This window comes from Bactrocera dorsalis, chromosome 2, assembly GCF_023373825.1.
Source record: "Bactrocera dorsalis isolate Fly_Bdor chromosome 2, ASM2337382v1, whole genome shotgun sequence".
Lineage (NCBI taxonomy): Eukaryota > Metazoa > Arthropoda > Insecta > Diptera > Tephritidae > Bactrocera > Bactrocera dorsalis.
The window spans coordinates 104,215,558-104,237,407 of record NC_064304.1 but is presented as its reverse complement, the minus strand read 5'-3'; the positions used below and the strand labels follow the sequence as shown (position 1 = coordinate 104,237,407).

General features: G+C 37.2%; 1 protein-coding gene across 2 annotated transcripts in view; it reads right to left on the bottom strand.

Annotated features, from left to right (window-relative positions):
• Positions 1-14,397, bottom strand: part of LOC105222996 (helix-loop-helix protein delilah) — a 35,269-nt gene extending 20,872 nt beyond the window's left edge. The window contains exon 1 of one of the 2 annotated variants that reach the window (XM_011200582.4): positions 13,941-14,397. The gene's annotated coding sequence lies outside the window, so the exon portion shown is untranslated. The other variant, XM_049448393.1, reaches the window with a different exon arrangement.
• Between the last annotated feature and the right edge of the window lie 7,453 nt (positions 14,398-21,850).

The following is a 21,850-nucleotide window of genomic DNA, read 5'->3' as shown; positions in this document are numbered from 1 at the left end:
CAAAAGCACACCCACCACTTTGTGAGCGTACAGAAGCGAAATAAGAACAAGCAGTCCAAATCAAAAGGAAAACAGGAAAAACTTATAATGAAGCCACTCAGTCCGCCAAGCAACACATCAGGCTTCTAAACTGCACGCTAACTGCTGAAGAAAAGCTGGGCAGCTCAGCGCAGCTCCTTAGCAAACAAATCCACCTCCACACACACATGCATGTATGTATATATGTATGTATATTAACCCTTTCCGTCTATATTTGTTTCCTTTTGCCTTTGCTTGAACTTTTTTGTTTGTTTTGGAGCGCCGCAGTCTCGACGGTTAAATTGTGGCATGTTTAAAATATAACAATAACAAAAAAACAGAAAGTAACTGTGCGAAAATTTGAAAATCTTCAAACTTAATGGTCTCGAGTGGCCACAGCCACACATCGACCGCCTGCCAGTTGGTTATTAACCGGCAATTGACGACCGATAGGCAGACAGGAAGTAATCGTTTTGTCGGCCCACACATCCGTTGGTGAATTTAATTCAGGTTTTGCATGTGCCTTAAGTATTTCAAGTATTTAAAAGAACAAGTGTAAAATATTAACATTCTTGGCTTGAAATGGTCAATAGCAACAGAGCTGTACAGATTGAAGGGTTTAAGGGTATCAAAAATTAGCTTAGAAACAATTTTTATTCAACGGGACAGGGCTTGAGAGTAATGGCCGCTCTTGGTACATCCTCAACGACTTATTTGCTCATAAAGCAGCATAGACCTTTGACATCAATTTATGTAAAGACATGCCTATCATGTTAACCTCTTAGAAGCCAGTTGGAGAAATACTGAGCTAAATTCTCGAGACTTCATTCTTCTCTTAGAAGAATACTTTACGATCTGTTAGTGTTCGAGGTCCATCTAAAATCTCTGCCGTACTTTGGGTTCGGCACCCGGTTGTAATGCAACTCCACATTCAACTGACAAAACGTCAGTTCTTTTCGCATTCGGATTGTAACCACAAGCAACACGATACTCCTCGAGGGGCCAGCCGTTCGCAAGAGCAGGTTGGAGCGAACTCCAAGGGCTCCTACTTCCCGTGGACCCAGAATTAAGGCTCCGGTCAGACTACCAGTTGAGCTTCCATATTGCTCTGAACTGGTGACCAGGGATTGGACCACATACTCACATTACACACACACACTATTCACACAAGCTAACCCTAATTCTCAGTTAAGCCTTCGTCTAGTAGAGATCACATCGCTTACATCTAAACGTCCATCAGGCCAGGTAATCTCCATATCACCCAAATATGATGGATGGTATTGTGTCAGACTAACTTTCACCTTTCTGGCCTACACTAGACGTAGTAGCATTGGTTTCAGAGTTTTAAAATAAGTCCAAAAATGTATTAGGTTTTATTTAAAAATGGCATCAGAATAACAGAAACAGTGGAAAAAACCAAGCGGTTTTATTCTTCAACCGAAATAGGGTTGCCAACCTCAGTGCAATTTTTTTAACACGGCCCATTGCAAATATTTCCACTTGAAATAATTTTACGAGTGTGCATACCGATCAATATAAGAGGCCGCAGGAGCATTTGGTCACTGTAGAAAATTACGAGGGCGATTTGATAAGTCTAATGACTAAATAAGGTTGCCTTAGTTTCTTTGCAATATACGTTTATGTCAAGGAACGGTCTTTATCAGCGGCCTGCTAATAATGTGGGGATGACTCCAATACAATACCATAGTGTTCATTTTACAGATTCTAAGGTTAACAATGGAAGCCTAGAAAGTGTCAAAGTGTGCTAACACTTAAATAATGTGCTGACCTAAAGAGCTTTTAGAGCTTTTTCTTTCTTGCAAGTAAAATCAGAAGCTTTTTTGTAGCTTAAATTTTCGCTATGTCCAGCTGGTATCTCCAGATTTCGTCCAAATTTTTATTAGCTCAAATAATTAGTATTAGGTTCGAGAGCTTTTTGAGCTCTTTTTATGTTATAAAAGAAAATTTCACAATACGTTGAATTATGAACTCACTTTTGCTTGTCGTGAATCTAGTCTTTTCTAGCAAATTGTTGAAGTTGTTAATCGCTCAAATTATAAAGCTTTTAGCTCAAATAATTAGTATTAGGTTCAAGAGCTTTTTGAGCTCGTCATCTTTTATACAATTTCACTAGTTCGTTGAATTATGAAATCACCCTTTCATATCGTGGAACTTTCTTGCCTCTATCTAGTCTTTTCTAGTAAGTTGTTAAAGTTGTTCGTCACTCTAATTGATTTTAAATATTAAACTAAGAAACCTTTTGAGCTTTTTTCAGTAAAGCAAATTCCATAATTATCTAACATACCTAACCACATTTCTTAATAAGTATCTTTATAATAACAATCGTGTTTTCTATAAATTTGACAGTGCTTTAAGTGCATTTAAAAATAACTGATGCCCCTAGGAGCTTTTTAAGCTTTACTTCAATAGAGAAAACTTATCAATTCGTTTACTTCTCCCACCAATCTCACTCATTTCGTATCTTCGTAGTGTTTGACAGACTTTTATTCGTATTCACTCAAATAAGTATAGCACTTTCGAGCTTTTTGAGCTTTTTTATACCCTGGACATGGTATATTAAGTTTTCAGAAGGAAACATAGGAGACCCTTTAAAATGTTTAATTGTTGGTATATACGCGAACTAGTCCCTTAGTATTTGAGATGTCTCTTTAATTCTTTTCCAGGTTTTTTTTCGCTCCAAGAAGCTGCTCTTTTGTCGAAATCGTTAATTCTAACATAAAGCTGTCATACAAGATAAACGATCACAGGCAAGTTTTTCTATAGAAACTTTTATCGGACTTATTGCTTCGCCCTCGTTCTGACGTATTTATGCACATATGAAAAAGTTGACGTGTAAATTGTTGCGGTGTGAAACATTGAGTGGTGTATTTACCGCATTTGAAATTGAAGTAGTGTTATATGCCACTGAAGTATACTTCAAGGCTTGATTGGAGCAGCACAAGTGTTCCCAGTAGCACTTGGTGCATGGCGAATGGAATCAGCAGAGCAACAAATCGCTTAGACTAATAATAAAGCACACATAGTCAAGCACTAATTCAATGAAAGTTGCATGCACATACGATATATACATACATATGTATGTATGTATGTATATGGGCACACAAACACATATACTTGTATATACGGTACTCATATTCATTCATTGATTGACTCATGCGAACAAAAATAAAACTTTTCTTCATTCATACCTGTTGGTATCGAGTTGCGTGTTGCTGGCCAATAAAGAAACAACAACAACAAAACAAATACAGTTAAATGCAAAGAACAACATAAAAAGCCCATAAACAAAAGCAAAAGTAAAAATCGCAAACAAAAAGCAACAAAAACCAGCGTTGAACGCCAACAAAACGAATTAAGCAGAAAATAAAAACCAAAAATTAATACTATTAAGATTATTTATGTAAATTATACAGGCAATTTATGTACATACATATGTATATATATATAGTAGTATACTCAGCCGCTTTCGGCCGCTTTCGCGCCGCTGCGCCGCTGCTGGCCAATCAACGCGCGTTCGCTAAGCCACAACTGCGTCCAGCTAGCCAGCACTGCCGACCGCATAGCGGTTGTGTGGGCTTACGATTTTATTGACTTATGTATTTGCGTCGCGCAGCAGCAACAACTTGTGAATTGAAGCGTATTTCAAAAGCTGACAACTTCAGCGACTTGCCGCACAACGCGCGCGCGCCCGCATTTGATTTCATCCATACAAATGAGGCTTACGCTGCTGCTGGCGTTGTTGTTGTTGTTGTCGTGAATGTGTGCAATTAAAACACCCACAAACGCTTTTGAGCCGACCGCAAAAATCACGGCGACAGCGCAAGCGGAAGGGCCAGCCGTCCAGCAGCGTCACCAGCGGCTGACCGCGCGTGCCGCAAAAATACAAGTTCTGCTCTGAGCGCGCGCGCGAGTTCACATGTGCACTGCGCGCTGAGTTGTCCGCACTTGGCAGTGGCGAAGTGACGTGAGCGTGTTTGGATTTGTTAATGTTTTCTTTTTTCTCTCTTTATGAAACTTTATTTATTTGCGACCCATTCATATGTGTTTCTGATTATGCGCCAGCAAAGTGATAAATATCGATGTGGATATTGACAAGGAAATGGATATGCTTTATGGATTTGAGCTCATAGTGGTTGGAGGCGTTAGTTCCAAGAAGTATCGAAAGATAAAATTTCATGAGATTCACTCTGAAGTTTGCTGTAGGAACCTTCCCAGAAACCGAAATATGTATAATCACTTAAAACTCGACAATTTCTTTCACACAGCAAAGTTTCTTCGCCTAAAAAATCTGTGGTATTTGAGGATCAGTAACTAGTAGAGCTATGTCCGAAGAGTTTCATCTCAAGCATGCTGTCTTTGAGAAAGACTTATTTTCTTCTTTATTGGCGTAGACACACCGCTTACATGGTTATAGTCGAGTTTACAACAGGAAAGGCAGATGTTTTTTTTCTTTCGGGGGTTTTTTATGTGGCGGATCCCAAGCCCAGCGCACAACCCTAGATAAAGATGGTTCGCTTTCTCACTTTAGGTCTAAAGTAATTGGCGCTCAGAGAACTTTCCTCACTTAGGAGAACTTCTACACATGGCTCCATTTTGGTGAAAAAAGACTACACATATAATTGAAAGGCATTATAATAATCCGTTGAGGTGAGGAACCTTCTTAAACAGAGCCTGAGTTAGAAGGTTTGGAATAAATTACTTCAAGAGCGTGCAGAAACTGGCTATTCTAAGCAGCCTATAGCGACTTGCTCTTCATCAAGTTAAAGAAGAGAAATTTATTTTTTTCAAGATGGGTCTCGAAGTGTCGTGCATTGAGTTTATGAAACACAGCTTTTTACTTCGACTAATATTACTTTGGTAGATATGTGGATCACATAGAAATACATTTTATGCTTAGTTACGAAAATCTAGAAGTTCTCGGTGTGTTGCAAAACCGTTTTTAAAGTCATGCGAATTTTTTTTCAAATATTTTTTACATTTAAACTCATTCAATACATAATTTAAATCACAGTCAGACCAGTTTTTAAACCAGACGTACATATTTCAATGACCGTGGGTGTACCAAAGCAGCTTATTGCTCTCGTATTTATCGTTCGTTGCTTGGCGCGAGTGGGCGCCTCTTCAACTGCCTCCACTCTGCTTCAATGTTATCGCGTAGGTGTACCTATATAGTTGTTGTTATTGCTGGCTTATCAATTGTTGCATTTACGAAATATTTTCGATATTATACGATACAAAAACGAGCACAAGTGCAATTTCGAGAATTACTTTATAAATAAAATTAAAAAAAGACGAAGTGTTGTAAAATATTTTATGTTTTATCGAAATAAATTTGAAGCCTTATTCAGGCCTTGCGGATTTTCGTATATTGAATTGCCAAGAATGTTAAAATTTTGTTTAAACTTTGTATCTCTTTTTCAAGGTATTTAAAGGAATATCGCTATCAGCATACTTTTAATATTTTCCAGGCATCTACGGTTGAAATATGTCAAATTAATGGACTTGGACATTGGCCACACCCATTCACAGAGCCGATCCCCAACCTCTTTTATTTCATACTTCCTTTCAATTGAAGTATATATTCGTAAGCGATGGTAACCGTATTAATCGTAGTCGAATCAGACTTAAAGGTTGAGATATCTTCACTTTGACTGCTGTGAACTTATACTCGTAGCAGATTATTCAAAAGATGTAATCGAGCATCTTATTAGTGGAAAGGTTCTATTCCTTTGATAAATTTTGTGGAAGTTATGTATGCGTTACCGGGTACATTCCAAGATCGGTTGAGATATTGGAAAAATTACATCGAATCAGGTTCGCCGAGGATATGACTGTTGAGAAGTTTTAATCTGAGTCCTAGAGGACAATGACGGAGAGAATGCCTGGATGTTTTCAGCTCACTTTCCTCCATACAGCACTTAGCTGATGACTGGAGCTAGTTGATGACCAGCGACTCCTTAACCCAAGCGATAGACCAAGGACACAAGAGTACAACGTAGATCTAACTTGTTTTCAGTCTGATGAAATCTAGACACGGGTGCTTTCTCTTGCGACCAGATTGTTTTGGCAGTTCCCGGTGAAAACGCTCTGACCAGGCACCAAGATGAGTCTGGTAAGAAAGTAACGTAATGCTATCTATAGTGAGGTCAGAAATTCCTTAACTAACTTTGAGCACACAGTGAGCGAGTTCATGGCAGTTCTTGACGCTCTGGCATCGGAGTGAATGCTCACCTCTTTGAAGTAGGCTGCATTTCGAAATAGTACATCTATTGTCACCATCTTAATAGCAACTACTTTGACTTGAAACGCTACAGTTACATCGCTCAAACCTAACCTGTAAATATCTGCCTTCCATAAGGCTAACGTTTTTTCATTACAAATGGAGAGAACGAGTTTGACTTTAAAGCTCAAGGTCTAGAATATTGAATTTCATAATCGTGAGTGCCAATCCTAGGTATTGAGGTTATCTTAGTGTAACTATAGATCGAGAAAAACAACCAATGCAACCAAAGCTAATGTCGAAACTATTATTTTCCTTCCAGCCAGTGTGCCAGTAGTCCTCCTTTTCGCTGCTTGGCGCCAATTGGAGGTCCTCTTCCACCTAGTCTTTCCAATGAGGTGGATGTTTTTCTCTTCCTTTGCTTTCCCGGCAGACACTGCGACGGAACCACTTTTTAGTGGCTCTTAATTTTGAATTTGGATGAATTTCCATTCACAAAATTTTTTCGCGACAATTTCAAAGATCTTAAGTAGATTTCAGAAGAAGAAGAAGTAGATTTCAGTGTGCTCAACTGATAGCAGTAAGCTCTCAACCACTTCTTTCGACTTAAAGAGCTTCGTATGAAGTACTCTTTATTTCTCTGTTAATGGAAACTCTCTCACTAACTCACTTAATAGCCCTAATAAATCTTGAGGTATTTAACAACAACAACAATAAAGCACTAACCACATTACTTACACTATTACAAACAGACCCTTACGCTTAGCTTCGAACCATTTACCTCGAAAGACAGCCAACTGTCGACAGCGAAACTGACAAACGCCTTGAAACGCCCACACATCAAAACGCAGTGAACGTTTTATGAATGCGGCCTAAATTCTTATCAGCGGCAAGCCACAAGAACACACACGCACACATATTCACACACACACATGTGTGTGTCTGCCGGCCACACGTCGGCGTAGACTAGCTGAGAGACGAACTTTGACCTGCCCGCCAATCGGCCTGCCATATGGAAAGGACATGGGCACGTGTCCACATACTCGCCACTTGCAGATACGCGCTTACCGCACATAACGGTACATATGCGCATGCATGTTTGTTTCCACATTTATGGCGTCCTTAATAGACCGCATACATTTCGCCAACTTAATGGCATGAAAATCAAGTATGTTTCCTCTTTATAATTGTGCCGAAAAGTTTATGCGCCGCCGCCTTGCAAGACAATGAACCGGCAAATGCATCATAAGTTTAGTTTGTTGTTGTTCCGTTTGTTGTTGTTTAGTCTTTGTTGCTAAGCGCTCAAGTGGGTGGGTGTGCTTGGTGTTGTTGGCTCGCTTATTAGGTACTTGTTGGTGTTGTTGTTTTGTTTGTTGGCGCGACGTGTTGTACTTGAGTAGATATTTGGGTTTTATTGCTGGCACAAACACATTCATACACATATACAAACATACATACGGACGGACATTGATACATCCACTCATAGATATCTAGAGGCAGACATTCGTTATTACATTTCCTGGTTTTAATGGAACTACTTGAGCGCACGATATGCGATTTTGGCCACAAAAAAAAAGAAAAACAAAGATTTGTAGAAGCCGGCAATAGAATGCTATGATAAATTGTCGCAGTCTTGTACAGTGGCGTGCTGAACAAATGTAGTATTTTGTGAGAAAAGAATTCGTTTCAAGTATCTTAAAAGAATTAGAAGTTCAGGAAATAGCACTTTCTATCTGAAACATCTGGTTATATTTGCTGACCGAAACCACTATTTTGAAAGCATCCATCATTAGAATTTGCCATTTTTACAGTTTTAGTGCTACATAATGGTGTTGTGAGCTTAAAGCCCAGGAAAGATAAAATATGTGAGGAACTGCAGTCGCTTCTCGGTTGTTACAGAGAACCATCGGGAATGACCTTATCTTGAGTTCACGTTCCATTGGGGTGCTCAAACCATGTGGTGCCCTCAACGAAACTTCTCATCTCCATTTCGTTTTTTGCCAATAGACATTCAAGTTCTGGTATCTGGTGGATTCCAAAATTTCGAACACTGCTTAGTGATAAAGCTGGACCTTCACAGACGGAGTGAAGAACCGTTTCCTTGCTTCCTTCAAGATTGCTGCTACGGCACGTGTTATTGTGAGGAATTCCCATTTTTAACACATGTTCTCCAAATGGATAGTGCCCTGTTATGGTAGCTGTAAGTCTGTATTTACTTTTCCTGGACCTATGTAATAAATCCTTGGTTTTTGTTTCGTCTTAGTTTGACCATATCTGCTTTGGTTGTAGATCCTTATCTATTCTGAGCTGTTTGTTCAAATTGCGTATTGAGTTCTCTCTCGATCGCTCCTAGCGGACATGGTATTGCTTCTGACACCAAAAATTTATCTGGCCATATTACCACGCTTTTTGTAAACAAACTCCTAAAAACTTCGAGCACCTTAAGATTTGTCTATGTTATTTTATGACAAACCGAGTTCAACCTGCTACAGTATACAGAACGAAGCTGCGCAAGTGTCACTCGCGTTCCTCGCAGCAATGGGTGGTATTTTGACTCCATTCACTGAGAGGGAGTCAGTGAAGGTGTTAATGGCTCCACTGTGAATGGCGGTTAGGACTTGTCGGATGGTAGCTGCGTCCGAAATCAGGTCGGCGTATTGTTTAATGACATCGACGTAGTTGAGGAATGATCTCTTGATGTTCCTAGGGTGCAGTTCCGCTCCAAGCAGGCGACTGCAGTGATAATTTCAGCTTGAAGAGGAGTTCATTATGCTCCTTAAGTAAGAAAATTAGAGCCTCACTATGCAGGTGTTCGATCGGAGACACCAAAAGACATCCTGTCGTTGTCTGAAGTGCAGTGTCCTGACAAGTTTGAAGCACGTCTGCGTTTCACTGCACCCAGGCGACCATATTGGTGCGGGGACCGACCGGTCGATTGTCTTTTATGTTGCCAACAACGTTTCTATGTCTTTTCCCCATACGTTGCCGGCTATCGATTTGAGAATTTGGTTGCGGCTCTGTACTTTGCCATCCTGTAATTCTACTTTCGTCACGTCACGGCACTGTAGCATAACAGACATACATACACAAATATGCATATCTAATGTAAATATGTTTGCCCATGCAACCATTGTCTGCAGAAATTTATTTTAAATGAGCGTGCCTATCTTTTCGCCTGCCAACCAGCGAATCATCGTGCTTTTCTTCTTCCGCTTTCTTCCGCCCGCGCTCGCTGCTACTTGAAGCAAATCTCGAACAAATGTGTGCATAGAAATATATAGTCGTATTTATATATAAAAATATGTATGCACATTATGTTTGTATGTATATTTGTATAATAAGAGCATCACACGGCATGCCAGCCCAGTCACCTATTTGACAATTTCATTGTCTGTCTGCCTATTTGACGGCTTCGCATGGGTATGTCCGCTTGCGTTTCCGTACACCCACCGCTGTTCGCCCAAGCAATAGCGTGCAATGAGTTCTATATCTTCATATGTACGTGTGTATGTATGCCTGTATGTGTATGCCTATATTTTTATTTCATTATACTAAATATATTTGTCTCTGATTCTATGCGAAAGCATGCAGATACCGCTCATACATTGAATGTTTTATTGTCGTACGTGCAGTAACGAGCGACTCTACACACACCCACACACACACACACACACACACGCGCACAATCACGCATTCACATCCACACTTGGCAAAGGGAAAATTTTGAAATCGTCGAACATTGTCGTTTGTTGGTATTTAAATTAAGGACTTCATTGCTTCTTTTGCTAAGATAACAGTTAGTAGACCAATAATTGTAATGACAAAGACAGCAACAAAACCAAAAAAAAAAAAATGAAATACTTTACTGCTATTGTGGCATATCCTCAAGAATGTGTGTTGGTTACTTGTTTCATTTGCTTAGAAAGTATTCAATGTGCATATAAGTAAGTCTTGTTGGGTTGATCAAATTTGACCCGGACTGCCGAAAAATTACATTTTCACGTATTTTAATACAAATCTTTATTATCACCTTCAAAATAGTTTTCTGAGCTAAGACAAGAATGCCAACGCCAAGTAATGACGGTACATGCGGAAAGTGCATGGAGTTAGGCATGAAAGTTCCTCTAGAACACCTTCATATGGTTTTACTAAGAACCAGTTTCTTTTCGTCCGAAACCAAAAGTCGTTATTAAAATCTACAGTATAATAATGGCGGAGTTGAGATTGAAGCGTCTGAGGCAACTGAAGCTCTTGCATAAGAAACCACCAAAGCGTTACTTATAAAGATCGCCCATCTCGTATCAGCAGTCTAGACACGAACCACGAACCGGCTAAATGTGAACGGAGTGTTTCTATATCCACCGAAAGCTGGCATATACATATAACATAACTTTCAAAGTATACTTTTTTCCACTACTAAATAAGTTTGGAAAATTTCGGGTAGAGGATGAAGACGAGAAACTAGCCTCCATAATATCTGGAATCGATATTTGTGGTAACAAGTTCATGTTTTCCCAAGTGTAGTCCTAAGATTTAGTCTCTTGGCAAGCATTTGTTGTGTTTATACGTGAAAAAAAACTTCGGTAGTAAGAACTGTGGGTCGAATGAAGAGGCTATCTGACAAACAGACATTATTTTTGAAGCTCCTGAAGATTTTTTTCTTTTGATCGTAAAAAGATTTCGAAAATTTGGTCGATACCGCCTCCTATAATCTCTAAGCGCTGATGAGTTTGCTAATAGTTAATTATGACTTTTGGGCCGAGCAGCTGGCTAAGTGTTGCTATTTACTCCCCTACTTCGCCGCCTCATTATATCACTGATGTACTGCTATGCCAACTCCATATATCACAGCTCCAGAGTGGCGCTACTTGTCTCGCTCAGCTGATATTTATTTGTTTCTTTTATTTTGTTTGCTAATTTGCATTCATGAGCGAGTGTATAAAACATTTATTACTTTTAATCTAATTGCGCTGGTATTATCATACTAACCACATTCGCTGGGGGAAAAACACTAAGCACTTGGCGCCTACTACAATAAATAAAGCTACTAATTACATACTTGCTAATCTCTCTGTTTATGGGGGAGTGTAATGGCCTTTGAAGTGTGCTAGTCATTTAGAGTAATGTCGTTTTTGTTGTTGTGCAAATAACATTAATTTCGGCATAACAAGAATATTTGAGGCAATATTTTTTCTGTGTTAATTAGTAATGATACAAAATAGCTGCTTAAACGAGAGCGAAATATAATTAATATAAACAAAAGAAAGTTATCTACAATAGTCGGTCCGTATCCTCAACAGTTCAGAGATGTAATCGCGAGCAAGTTTGACGAAGAAAATTGATCTGTCTAGATCTGACGAGGGTGCAGAAAATTGCAAAACTTCATCTGGTAATGCGCCAATATAATGGGAGCTTTAATGAAGTTCAAAAAGGCGTGTCGATTTGGAGTCCAAATATGGTAGAAGCAGAAGGCCAGAGAAGTTCTCAACCCGTATAAGCTAATTTTCGACGATCCAGTGCAGCATTTCGGCTATAGTACGTTGAATGTAGTGCCTCGAGCTCCAGCGAGCGAGCGTTGGTCAGTCTAGATCGTCCGCGTCGATTTCGTCAAATTCCAGGAAAACAAATCGGTTAAAACCTACTATTGATGGTAATGACATTTCCCGCTTGATTTTGAATACATAATTCCCGATGATACTGTCATGCCACAATCCGCACCAAATGATATTGAAGGGCATGCAATCGCGATTTCTGAATCACACGAGGAGTTGACTCACCCCAATAGCGACAACTTTGTTTGTTGAAGAAGCTATTGATCCGGAAATGGGACTTATCTGAGAAGATGAATTTTCGGTGAACAGTAGCCACCGGAGAACATGAATTTGCGTAATAAAAATTTTCAAAGGATTGTACCTAATGGACAGACGACATGATGAAATGATATTCCTTACTCCGTACACAAACAGGGCTGCCAGGAGCTGTCAAAATCACGTTATCCCTATTAGTAGACGTTGTAGTGGTCCGATATCAGCGGTTCCGACAAATGAGCAGATTCTTGGAGAGAAAAGGACGTGTGAAAAATTTGAGATCAATTTTAGATAGATGAGCACAGCTAAGTCAGTAAGCTCGTCACCTAACCAGTTATACATATCAGAATACTTTATAGATTCTCTCGTCTTCTTCTGGGTGTTAGAAATATACTAGAAGACCCCTTAAATGTGAGAAAGCATTATTTACAGTATTTAAAGTCACTTTCGACAGTACGAGATCTAGTAGAAGAGATCTGTTTGCACAAAATTTGCAATTTGTTTAGTTCTCTGGAAGAATCATGTTGATAAGACCCTTTTTAATCTCATTGAAGAGAAGCTAGATAGATTTATGTATCTACTGTATAAAGTCTTCAATTTTCATTGAGCCTTTTAAACCGATTTCTTTAACTGGAAAATTGAAAATATCAATACGAATGAAAGCTTGATTCCATATAACGGAAGTTTAGAAAGAAATTTAGAGACTTTGATTTAACTCAACCATAAGCGACATAAAATATGCCTTTGAGATTATGTAATTTGATTTGGTTAGATTTTTTTGGTGTCAAAATTTTGACAATCAGCTTTCAAAAACAAACATCAAGGATTGGTATATTAAGATTAGACGTGGTGAAATGAGCACCGAAGACGGCGAAAGCAGTGGAGTCGCGAAAGAGTTTGTTACCGACAAAAACATCAAAAAAGTTCCCAAAATAATTTTAGATGACCGTAAAGTTAAGTTGTTCGAGATAGCAGGCACTCTAAAGATATTAACTGAACTGATGTACATTCACGAATATTTGGGTATGAGAAAGCTCTGTGCAAAGAGAGTGCCGCGTAAGCTCACTTTTGAAAAAAACGCCGAGCTAATGATTCGGAACAGTGTTATCCGAGTTTTTGCATCCATATGCGACAATGGATGAAACATGGTTCCATCATTTCACTCCGAAGTTCTATCGTCAGTTATATGAGTGGACTGCACACGCTGAACCCGCAAAACGTGGCAAAACGCAACAGTCGACTAGCAAGAATATGGCGTCTGTATTTTGGGATGCGAATGGAATCATTTTTTTTGACTACCTTGAAGGAAGGAAGGAAACGATGACAAAAATCCATGAATTATGCTTCGAATTGCTTCCGCATTTGCCGTATTCTTCAGATCTGTCGCCCAGCGGTTATTTTCTATTTTCAGATTTCAAAATAATGCTCGCTGGGAAGAGTTTTTCGTCGGAATAAGAGGTGATCGCCGAAATTGAGGCTTATTTTAAAGTAAAGGACAAGTCGAACTACAAAAATGATATCGTAAAGTTAGAGGGGCGCTATAATCAGTGTATCACCCTTGAACGGAACTATGTTCTATAAAAAAAATTAATTTAGCCAAAGAATGTGTTTTACTATGGTAGGCCACCGATAATTGACCTGTTAACTTTTCGAGATTTTGAGCTACACTGATCGGCTTTAAAATCAAATCGTAATTTTTCGTATAAGTGCAACAATAACAACATTAAACATCAATAACAGCACACTAACCTTCACCTGCTTGAAAGAGTGGTCTACTTGTTTGTTTTCTTAATTTTTGTATTTGGTTTAGTGTTGTTGTGCTTGTATTATATTTATAGGCATATTTCCCTCATTTTTCAGCAATATATACGTACATTTCTTTATTTGTGTACAACTGCAAGTACTCCTGGAGCGTCTGACAGCCGTTGACTAATAAATCACTCAGTCACTTGTTGTCTTGCTGGGGGAAAAATCCTACGCATGCATGCACATATGTATGTATGTATGCGGTCTATGCGGCTGTCTTCAACAGCAATGCAATGCAATCACTCACTCACTACGTAGCCGCGGGATATTTTTATTTCCTTTTATTGAAGTTCATCAAATGAAATGGCGGAAACTTTTCAAGAAAATTTTTTGTTTATGGTATTTTTGATTATTTATTTTTTTTTTGTGGTTGATTGAAATTTGGAAATTTAGTTGTTGTACTTTTGCTCTTGTTGTTTTTTTATTATTATTTTAATTTTTATTTTTGAAAAAAAGTTTTTCGGAGATTTTTTTGTTTAATTTATTGTTTTTAATATTAAATATTTGCTTTTTTTAATTTTTCGGGGTATCTTTTTAGGAAACAAATCGGAACTTTTTTAAATTTTTGTTGTTGTTTCTGTTTTAGTATTTTTTATATTCTTTTCGGAAATTTTCAGTTTGAATTGTTGTTGTATTTTTTATAGTGAGAATTTATTGTTTATTTATATGTTTCTTTAATAATAAAATTTTTTGAAAATATTTCTTTTATATTATTTTCATAATATTTTATTGTCCCAAATTTTGCAATGTAAAAAATGTGTATTATTTTAATATTGTTTAAATGTTAAAAGTTTATTAAATTTTAAAATTTGTAAAAAAAAATTTTGTATTATTTTAATACTTTTACATGTTTATTAAATTTTGAAATTTTTGAATAATATTTTTTAAACTATTTAAAATTTATTTATATGTTTTTTTAATTTTAAAATATTTAAAAAATATTTTTTATTTTATTTTTGTAATTTTTTATGTTTTTAAAATATTTTTTATATTATTTTAATATTTTTTAGGCTTTTAAATGTTTTAAGAGTATTTTTAAATTATTTAAATATTTTGGTTAAGTTTTTCAAAGTTTGAAGATTTTAAAAAATATTTTTTTAATTATTTAAAGCTTTTTTATATGTTTTTTAAAGTTTCAATTTTTTTTTAAAATATATTTTATATTATTTTAATATTTTTTATACATTTTTCGAAACTTTGGAATTTTTTAAAAATATTTTTCAAATTATTTTAATATTTTTTATATGCTTTTTAAATTTTAAAATTTTTTAAAAATGTTTTTTATAATATTTTTTAAATAAAATATTTTTTATAATATATATTTTTATAATATTTTATTTAAAAATAGTTGTTATATTATTTTATGTTTTTAATAGGTTTTTTTAAATATTAAAATTATTTCTAAATATTTTTCAATTTTATTTTAAATTTATGTGGAATTTTTAGTGGTTGTTGTAGTAGTTTTTCTTTTCACTTCACTTACAAGACGGATTTTTTGGAATTACTATTATATACTTTGTATGTTTTTTTAATTTTAAAAATTTTTAAAAATATTTGTTGTTTTAACTTAGAATTTTTTAATATGTTTTTTAAATTTGCAAATGTTTTAAAATTATTTTTAAATTTTTTTAAATTTATCTTCAATTTTTAGTGCTTGTTGTAGTTGTTTTTCCACACTTCACTCACACGACGTATTTTTTCGTGTTTGTGTTATATTTTTTCGTTCTTGTTGTTGTTGTGTTTTTCCACACCTCACTCACACGTTGTATTTACAGCTTTAATTGAGCTATTTATTTATAATATTTCCTCTAATAAATTTTCATTTCTTTCGCTCGCCATAAATCTTTCATCCAAAGTGCTGCTTCTGGCCGTTTCCTTCAATCACTCAGCCAGCCGCTAACTGCTCTAGATTTCCAAGCTAACCGCACGCGAGGAAATCAATGTCGTACTGCCAACAACGCTAATCAAAATTTACTAATTTAACAATTATACACCGCACACACCGACCGAATTATACACTCACTGCTGATTTGGAACTTAAGAATTTTCTTGTCTTTTGTTGTACTTTTCTTTTTGGCTTTCCTCTGTTGCTGTTAGCTACCGTTTCAAATTCACATGCAATCTAAAAATATCCAATTATCAGAATTGTCCGCAGCTATGCACGATGCCGCAACGCATTCTCATTGTAGTTGGGTATCTATCGCTCAGCGCGCATCCGAGTATGTCCCACAACGACGCATGGCATCACAACGGTATTTTTATAACGCGCTCCCGTATGGCACCACAGACCGAAACCGAGCAGCTAATACACGCGACACAACGTTATATGCTTGCTTTTTGTTTGTATATGTGTTTGGCTGCGCGCAAGTTCCTGCTGATGACGTTACCGCGTAGACGCGCTGCGTGATGAGTAAATCTATATCTACTGAATACGCTCAAATTATGCGATGTACACCATTTATATTTGGACCAAAAATATACTCAGCGTAAAGTTATTGCCACCAGTGTGTGCTTACTCACGCTGCCGTTAAACGTATTGAACGCGCGCACGAGGAGTGCTTTCAATATGCTGCGTCTATTAGGTGCGCGCGTCTAAAACATACTGAATGCGCCGCCAAACGCTGGCAAGTAGTAAGCGCACTGCAAGCACGAAAAGTAAACGCTTGAGTGATGCTGACGCTGCTGTTGATGTATGTGCGCTACCTCGCGGCGACGCGCTGTGCTTATATAGAGAAGGCGCGCGTTGACTAACGCTGGAGTGATCACTCACTTTTAATTTTGCTACTTGCCGGCGCCTTGCCAGATCGAATTAAATTCGTATGGAACTAATAATTACAACAGCGCGCTAACTCGAATTTGCAAGGCGCGTAATTTCCACTATGCGCGCTAAAAAGAACTTAACACGGCGCAAGTTCAACAGCGACTGAACCGCAAGCAAAGGTGCGAGCGCGCACAAGCGCTCGGTTCGGATGCCACTTAACAGCGAGGCGTTTTGACTTTGACTTAAGTGTAGCCGCTGTCGCTAGTGACATTCATAAACGGCCCACTCGCGCGCAAGCGTGGGTGTTTTGGTTTCGATCTTACAATATTAAGCGCTGGGGGCAGCGCGGTGCGCGTAAAATAAAAAAAAAAACTATTTAAAAAAAATATATATATATAAACTAAGCAAATAAAGCTGTATAAAATAAAACCAGCGCTTTATGAAACCTCCGCTCAGTACCGCGGTAACGCGTAAGTGCAGCCGCGCAACTTTGATTTCTATGAATGAATTTGGCTTGCGCGCACTACAAATACCGCTTGCAGTAATATAATCTACTATAGCTACCAACATGCATATGTTTATATATGTATGTATATGCACCTACTGTGCGCGCTGCTGCATTGGTTCTCCTATCTTGCTGACCGCCTGCAGCGTTTCGTTGTCAATACAGACTTATTGACAGCGTGCAGTCAAGCGTGTTCGTGGTAAGCTGTCAGTGACAACAACAAAACCCTGATACTAGTTGTCAATAATCAAACACTGCAATAATACTAACAACAACAACAAGTAGTATATGGCGCGTAAAGTGTGATGAAGCCAATCAAAACCAGTTGAACCATGAACGCATGCGCATCGTTTGGAAACCACCACACACAATCAGCAGCGTCACCATCATCGCGCCAACAGCATCGTTATCATCGCTATCAATATACTGCTTACTCGCTTAATAAGCTGAGCACAATAGCAGTGAATACAGTTCGTTTATAACCCAGCGAAACATTGGACATTTGAAAGAATTGAATGCAGCAAGAAAAAAGCAAAAGTATGAGTAAAACGTGTCTTTGAAGGCTTCGGTTTAAGCTTTCCAATTGGCATCATCGTCTAGGCTAATATTAGCATAAAAAACTTTTATTTATTATAAGACTCCAGACATAGAAAGACCCTTCCAAACCAGACCAAAAACTTATAAAAATCTTCAGTCTTCTTCAAATATTTTTAGTTAAGCTTTCATTATAATAGACCTCAAATGGTTTGAACTTTGCGGGAATCTGAAAGCAAATTTCCATTCCCCATAGAATGTCACAATAAAGTTTTTTTTGTAGTTTGCCTACAACTTAACCAGCCAGTTGCTTCTAGAATTAGTTTGGAATGCTGTCGCTCTGGATCCATTAGAACTGCAGTGCTAAGTGAATTTCTTAATGTTAGGGAACTTCTAGAATACTTTGTTCTAGAGTAAGGAACAAGCCAAAAATTTAAAGACACTGTATACTACATGTTGTCATTTCGAGATACCAAATGCAGTTAAGTCCATCTCCACCTGATCTCTCCTTTCTTTCAAACCCTTCTAAGGCCGACTCATCTGATGTATAGCAGGACGGGAATGATGAGGGACTTGTAGAGTTTGATTTTTGTTCGTCGAGAGACGGCTTACTCAGTCCAAAGTAGTATATGTATTCTGGTAAGAGTGATTCTGTTTTCGATTTCAAAACTGAGAAAATATCTATAATTTCCATGTTTTTTGCGTACTGGGTAACCACTTTCCATCAGTGACTTCACGCAGTGAGACTGCAATTTAATTAATTTGTTTTCTATTGATTCATTTAACCTTTGCAGACTAGAGCAACAACAATGCTCGCGGCCGATATATGAAGCCAATTTGATAGCTGGTCGATTGCTTCTTCATAAAATATCCAGACGTTTTTTGAAACTAATATAGAATAATTGTATATATTCCATATTGAAAGAGGCCATAGTATATGAATATTTATGTTTTTGTCGGAAGACCAATAAAAATAATTTAAGAATTTACTATATAATAATAAAAATTGATGACACTGAAAACTGGTTTGGAGAGATTTCGTCTGTTTTCAGCATGGATGAATCTAGAATTTGAATTTAAAAGATGTTACTTTCGTAAAGAAATCTGCGCCAAACGAATTTCAGAACTATTTATTAATATAGTTTTTAAAGCAGAAAACTTGTTAATTGCAGGAAACCTAAGATTCAAGATGGAACTAAAATGGCCTATAGTACAGTTTAGTTTAATGGCGAAACGAACAAACACTTTGCATAATTGAACTATAACAAGCACTGTAGTCGGTTATACCACTGGAATGGAGTAAGCTATAATATCCACTGCGAGATAATCTGAAGTAAAAAGAAAACAAAAATAGGTGTTTAGTTAATACCATAAGCTAAGATTTGGACGAAAAAAAAAAAATTAAAAGAATATTTTTGGCATATGTTTTTACAAAAATAAAATGCAAATTTTGATGAAAATTTCTCGGTTCGACTTAAATACATAGTTGTAACCAAAAAAACTTTCCTTCAGGAACTTGTAAATTATATTCCGAAGACCTGACAAAACTGCCATTAATATCAGTTAAGTAGAGGGTTTTTAGATAAGAGCGTTACTTTTGTAAATAAAGCAAAATCTGTTTGGGATATCAATGAAATTTTTGGCAGAAGAACAGACGCTGAACCGAATTTTTGACGGGTTTCAAGCATAAATCGGCTGATACTGTTGCAATTTCACGTCCGATATTCTTACGAAGTTCATCAATCGACGAGAGGATTTTTCGATGAAAATCCGGATCATTTCCAAGTTGTTGCTCAGCTTAATTCACGAACATACGATGATTCTGGTGGTCAAGAAGCTTCAGTTCTTGTTGTTCAATTTGATTTTGTAAGGACGTAGGCCAAGATCTTTTTGCGAAATTCGCCACAACGACATTACAGAGATGTCCAACGTTTCTGAGAGACTGGTTTGGCTCTTTGATTCTCACTGGCACGGAAAAATTTTATACTGTGCCTGTGAATTCAAGTTTTTCCACTAGACGCTCACGACCATAAATTGGACGTATGTTCCTAAAGTGAGGCCACTGACTCCGAATGTCGGTAGTAAATTTTAATAATTTCGACTTGTTGTTGGATCGTATATCTTTCCATAATGAAATGGCAAACCTTACTGAAGAGAAGTGTCAAAAGAGCAGGGGGAAAATATAGCATCGTTTGCTGTCCCCATCAGTCTACTTTTGTGGGGTCCCTATTGAAAACTCGGTTATATAGTAGACCAGTTCGGGTAAAATTTGATCAGTTGGTAAGCCTTTCTCTCTGTACTACCCTTGTACACAATTCCACCCGCCGTAGATTGAGATAATCTCATAAATATGGCTACCCATTAACAACTATTTTGAATAATTTGGCTTATTATCGCATCGGCAAATACTTTCAACTAAATTATGAGGAAATAAATTTTAATTTTCGAAAATTAATTTTAATAGTAAAATTTATTCCAGACCTGCAAGCCATGCGAAAAACATAGCTTAACACCGCTAATTAGTCAGATTTCCGCTAAATTATCTCGCGCTCGCATGGATCAGCTGTGTGGAATTGAATTGAAATTTGAGCAAGAAATTCGCTTGGCATTGAAATAATTCAGCGGAATGACACAATGTCTATATAAATATCAACTAACAGCAATACCCGCTACATACCTATACACTGAAATGTGTAGGTGCCGATGAATGTGAATCAAACCATTAAATTGTGTCGTTGTTGTTGTAAGCAAGAACTAGTTTACCACATTTTGTTTATGTTTGTGCTTAACTATTGCTCAGCGCTGAAAACAAGAACGAAACAGGTTCGCCACACGATTACTCGTCAGTGGGTTAGAATTTCGTTGTTTTTGTAGTTACGATTTTTGCTATGTTTTTTAATAATATTTAATGTTTTTTAATTAAATTGAATAATTGATTGTAAGATATTTTTAGACTAACTACCGAAGATCATTTTGAGAATTTTTATTTTGGATTTGGTATTATTCTTTATCATTTCTTTTATACCTGGAAACCTATGCTATCAAGAGCTGCCATTTGATTCAGAAAACAACATGTTTTTGCATAGTTTGTGAAATCATCGGCGCATATGTCTTCAAAAATTATGCCGATGACAACGTAACCGTCAATCGCGACCATTATCGCGCCATAATAATCGACTATTTGATGCCTGGCATTGAAACTCGTGACTCAATGGATGGACCATCTGAGACACGGCCAGTATTTGAAGGGGATATATTACAAAAAACAAAATAATGTTATTTCGAATGATAAGGTAATGAACAAGCCTCATTAATGTTGCTTCTGTTTTTTTCTTTAAAAAAATAAGTAATCACCAAAACGAGCGCCAATTATAAATGATCTGGTTGATAAAGTTGCTACATACCATTTGTTCCTTGGCACAATCAAGCAAAGAGATCTGTTTGCGGTACTCTTTTTGAAAAAAAAAAAAATCTGCTTTATCGGGGCGAGCCGAGTCGCGTTTTGTACTCAAAATATCCACCAAAATCATTCGACCGGACTCACGATTGCTGTCTAGCTCTCGTGCCATCTCTCGAACATTTCCCTGACGATTCTCAAGCCCTACCCATTTTTTTCTTTCTTTTAATGCTTTCATCATCATCAGTTAAAGAGGTCGAAGGACGTCCAGAACGAGGCATGTCTTCAACGATCTCTCGGCCGTCTTTGAAGGCTTTGTACCACGCGTAGGTTTGTGTTTTTGATAAAATTTAATCGCCGTAAGCCTTTTCCGACATTTGTAACGATTCCGGCCACGAAATTTGGTTAGAAATACAAAATTTGGGACAAATTCTTTGTTCGATATTTTTATTCATCGTAAAAATCGCAACTCACTACGGAGGTGTGCCGACTTAAGCAGCTGCTGACAACAAACTGGTTGACAGATCGCGTTCATATTTGGCGTTGTAATTAACGACAGTCCTACTAACTTAGCAAAAGACATTTATTTGAAATATCATTTACCTTTGGAATTTAATTATAATTTCCGGTTGCTTTTATGTCACTAGGTAAACATAATTGAACAGCCGATTTAGCCCTGTCCGTCTGTCAGTTTTTGAGACATCGATTTGAAAGTTTTCATACGACCCTTTCTCTCCAAGAAGCTGCTCATTTGTTATATCTGCCGACATCGGAGTACTAT